At 47.1% G+C, this 4,740-nt stretch overlaps 1 long non-coding RNA gene across 1 annotated transcript in view; it reads left to right on the top strand.

The window, feature by feature from the left end:
* LOC108446283 overlaps positions 1-4,740 on the top strand; it is a 39,273-nt gene that overhangs the window by 6,013 nt on the left and 28,520 nt on the right. Inside the window, exons 4-5 of the long non-coding RNA XR_001861434.1 lie at positions 334-481; positions 589-699. This is a non-coding gene — a long non-coding RNA (uncharacterized LOC108446283). The remainder of the gene's footprint in view (positions 1-333; positions 482-588; positions 700-4,740) is intronic.

Genomic DNA, 4,740 nt, shown 5'->3' on the forward strand with positions numbered 1-4,740 from the left:
ATGTGGTGCCTCTGGGAACGGGTACGTGGAGCCAAAGGAGATGTTCTGCTTTTAGGCAATCCCTTTTATTGTATTTCAGTGAAGTTCTGCACTTTTCTGAAGTTCTTAGGTGCAGGGCTTTTAGAAATGAGTCTGTTCTTTCTCTTTGCTCTTGCAAAAACCGCGACTTTCATACTATTTCCCAAGTCAATCTTCTTGAACAGACTGCAGCCAAAATTTCCCTTCCCTAATTAACCTGGGATGGTTTTTGAAGAAGTTTTAGCCGCAGAGAACATCAAATTTAGCTCTTAGCCTGGAGCCAAGCTCTGGGCTAAAGAACACATGTCATTTTAGGAATTCATGCAGATGCACCTTGACATCTGGGATGTGATCTGTTGCCTGCACACCTCCCCACTGAGCTAACGAGCAGGAGTGGGCACTGCTGATGCTGCACGTGGAGCGCAAAAGGTTTTTCCCATTCATTCCAGCACTTTTGTCCGAGGTATGTAAATAATTGCAGGAGACTTTTTTGACAAATGCAAAACTCTTCTGCTGGTATTTGTCCATGTGTAACTCAGTCACCTCCTTTTCCCCTCTGGGTTGATTCAGAGGAGAGCTGCTGCAGTATTTCCTAAGTTATGGTCCCAGAAGGATGGAGTTCTCCACTGAGCTGTTGCTTACCAGAGCTAGCTCCTCTATCATGTGAAAAGGCAGCCAAAAGTAAGTAACACATAAGATTTTATTGTGTGATTTTGGAACGACCTTAGTAGAGCCTGGTTCACACACCTCTGGAGATTAAAACATGCTGAGGTTCAGGTATGGAGAGTGGGGCTGGAAGGGATCATGTGCCTCAAGTCAGGATTGGCCAAGTTTCTCTCTGCAGTGACTGTAGAAAAGCTGACTGACGGCATTAGGCAAGAGCAGATGAACATGCAGTGAATGTCTAATTTACATCAGGTCCCTTTATGACTTCATGGTTTGGGCACTCAGCATCTGAGGCATCAGTACTGCAGGACTGTGATCCTTGATGTGTTCTTGAGCTTTCCCTTCTGCAAAGCTGTGACTCATTTTCTCTGTTTGGAAGACACATGGAGTAAATGTGCCCATGATGGTATCTTTCACAAAATCTAATTCAGACTGAACAAAGGTGAAGTCTTGATGAGCTACTTGTGCATCCTGTCCAGAACATCTTTAGGAATAATTCAATATGGACGGTTGATGATTCTGAAATGCTGAACCATCACCATTCATTCCTGACATCTCCTTACAAGCCCACTCAGAATCAAAGCAGTTCAAAACCAGGCTACTTTGAACCCTCACGATTAATTTTTGAGGAACTTTCCGTTGTCCAAGAAATACTTGTGGAAAATAACTGGAAGAATAATTTAGACTAGCAATAGCTTGTGGAAAATTGTAAACATCTGGGACACCACTTCTGAGCAGGAGAAAGTAGGCAAATCTGTTATTATCTGTGACTTACTACTACTTTAGCTCTGGTAGCTGCATTGCTTTTGGTTTGATGGGGCTTTTGTTGGTTTTTTTGGAAGAATTTACTCAACAAAGAAAACATATTTTCCCTCTGGGATAAATTACCTCCCGTAATTGCACAACTCCACTGGTTTTTAATTGAGTCTTTGTGCCCACAGTAAGTGGTCTTTGGTTTTCTGGCCAAACACCAGTACTTGCAAGCTACATGGAAGACCTTTCCTCTGGAGCTACACAGCACCATAAGGTTTGTAGTTCCAAAGGGGCTGATTTGAGCCAACGAGCAGCAGGGCATCGTGTCAAATTCTGCAGAGTATAAGCCTTCACCCGTAGCAATACAACATGTATTTTCTAGCCATCCTATAACGAAAAACGTCTGAATACAAAGAAAGGCTGGCTTGGTTTCCTGAACTGCCATTCAAGAGGGAGGAAAGGCAGGGAGCAAGAGTGATCTTCTGTGCTTGTTTGCCTGTTTGTTCTTAAACCTACCGAGGACCAGTTAAATAGTAATGCTGTTCAACTCTTTGTCAATGAACTCCAGTTACTCTAAAAATGTGGTCATTTCCAGACACATGAGGGACACCAGTAGTGTGTTTTAAATCTGACAAAGTCCTAAGACCTTCCCCATTAATTTCTACACAAACACAGCTATAAGCAGCATGAAGTTTCCCCCCAAGTCTATGGCACAAGGTGGAGCCAAGCTGTCCTCTCATGCTTAACCTAAGATGACCCTGGCAGGGCTGCCAAACCTTCAGGTCACAGAGCTCCAAAGGGAGCATAGCCCATGTGCTGAACTGCTTTCTTAGCAGGGAAGGGGCTCAAGAGGAGCACAGAGGAGAACCCTGTCCCACTTTTCCCTTTTTCCAACTAGTTTCTAAAGCGATGATGTTGAGAATGTTTTTGCCTCCACATCAATAAAGTGGAGCAGTTTTGGTCTGAAATCTCTCAAAGTGTAATTTTACTTTACTTTGCTCTTACCTTTAAGGCTTTGTATTTTTTTTCTTAATTACCAATCAACCACTCTTCAGCTGCAGTATCAGCATGTGGGACAGAGTTGCCTCCAGTGGCTATTTAAATTAAACACAGACCTACTGAATAGACACCAAGTGCCAGAAGATCTCTTTTGGAGGGAGAAGAGGGGAAAAACAGCTTTCCTGTTAACATTGCCAATGTGTTTCTGAACCAAAGGATGACACCTTTCTGACTTCAGGACATTATTGTCTTCCTCTGGCAGAACATGTGTTCTGAAAGCTTATAGCTGTGTCATCTTCAAGCTGACATTTCGTGGGGGTACTGCAAGCAAGCTACAGCCAGCCTGGCTTGGGATTGCACAGGAGACATCCAAGACAGTACATGTAATTCAGCTGATATTACAACCCTGCCAGAGGCAAGGCTGACTCCAGACCCAGCCAGGGCTCTGTGCAGGTTTGCAGGTGAAGCCAACCAACCTTGTGGATGATGCACAGCCAGGGTAGACCCTGGGAAGCAGCTGAATTTTTAAATACAGACAGGTTGTACCTGTGACCCCCTTGGATATGTGTCATAGTAACTTTGAACCATGCCAGGGAAGCTGAGCTGCCCCCACTCCAGCACCTCTGTAGGCTGTAGGTGGAGATTGTCTGAAGGCTGGGCAGCAGTGGTGCAAGAACAAGCTGATATCTCATTGTCCTGTACCTCATCCAACCCTCCCTGCTCCAGCAGAAACACCAGCCAAAAAGAGGGCTCTGGGAAGGCTGAAGAGGCTCAGGGGCTTCGGGAGGAAGGGCAATCAGTGCCCAGCAGCAGGTCTGTGCTCAGGCTGGTCCCTTCCCACAGTTTGATTGTGTGGCCACCTCCCAGCTCAGCACAATGGACAGGCTCAGCCCCTCAAATGGGTGCACATGGGCTGGTGGCCAGGCACTGGAGGCTGTTTCAACACAAAGATTTATGGTTAGCTCAGGGAGGCTTGGAGGGGGTTGTGGCTGGGAGAGAGTGGTCCCTGGAGAGAGCAGCAGACAGATTGTGCAGCCCTGCTGTTTTGGGCCAGCATCTCCTTTTCTTGCCAGTGCTGGAAGGATGCCACAGAGCAGGAAGCATCAGTCAAGCCTGCTCTCTCACACATCCATACTATCCCTCCCTTCCTCCATGCATGCATTAAACCTTCACTGGAATAGGATTCCACCGCTTTATTCATCCCTCGGGCTGCCAATCCAAGTAGCATTTCCCAGCCTGGACCCAAGGGGTTAAGGTGGGTTGTTAGCTTCAAAGCTGGGCTCTTTGGGGATCTGAGCAGTGTGGGTCATGGACGTCCTGGCGGGCAGGTCCCTTCCCTCCATGCTGTGAAGAGCAGATGTGGCGTAAAAACTTCCTTTTGGGGAGGGCATGATTAATCTTTGCTTCTTAGAGGATGACAAATATATTATATTCGCTGACATGCACACGCATTCTCCTCTGCTGACGGGTGACCCCTGTCTTAATGCCAAGCGTGTGAGATCCAGCTCTGTAAACGAAGAGGAGAGCTTTGCAAGCTCATTAATGCTTTGAAGTCGCTCATTAGGAGCAGATTCCTCGGGAGCTGGCAAGCATAACACCCTTTGTGAGCATGACTTCATTTGATATTAATGTGGGTGCTGCAGCTGGAGGCATCCAGGGATGCTGCACTGTGATTCTGCACACACAGACCAGCACGGCAGATTGCTGTGGCTGTAATGAACAGGGTAAAAAAGGAAAGTTTCTGTCCCCTCTTGTGAGTTTTCCTCCTGGCAACATATGAATAGGTTGACCCAGTCCTCCTCTGAGCCGAGGACGTGCAGCATTCTCCCATGGGATGACTGGGATCTATCTAGTACCTGTGAGTTATCTCTGGAGGCCAGGATGACCCCCCCAGATTGAGGAGCTCTGTGTCACCCTCTTTTGAGACCTGGAAATATCCCTTTTCAGTGCCTCTCCCTTTCCATCAGCCAATCAGAAGCCCTCCAAGTGGCTCAGCTACCCCAGGGCAAAGCAATGAGCAGTCCCTGGGGAAGTAAGGAGGAAATTGCTCTCACTTTGAAGCAGAACAGGACCAGGACAGCCTGGCTGAGAGTATCTCCAGCAGACAGAATCCTCTGGTGAAAGGGCCTGGCAGGGTTTCTCTGTGTGATAACATCTCTGTGTGAACGTGCTGGCCTGAGAAGATTGAGGGTGGCTAAATTCAGAAACAGAAATTATCAGGTTCCTGTGGCTTAAGGGCTAAGACTTCCTGAACATGGGCACCTGGGGGTTGTGGGTTTGAACCCCATGAGGTTCAATAGTGGT

This window comes from Corvus brachyrhynchos, unplaced genomic scaffold, assembly GCF_000691975.1.
Source record: "Corvus brachyrhynchos isolate BGI_N302 unplaced genomic scaffold, ASM69197v1 scaffold4, whole genome shotgun sequence".
Classification (NCBI taxonomy): domain Eukaryota; kingdom Metazoa; phylum Chordata; class Aves; order Passeriformes; family Corvidae; genus Corvus; species Corvus brachyrhynchos.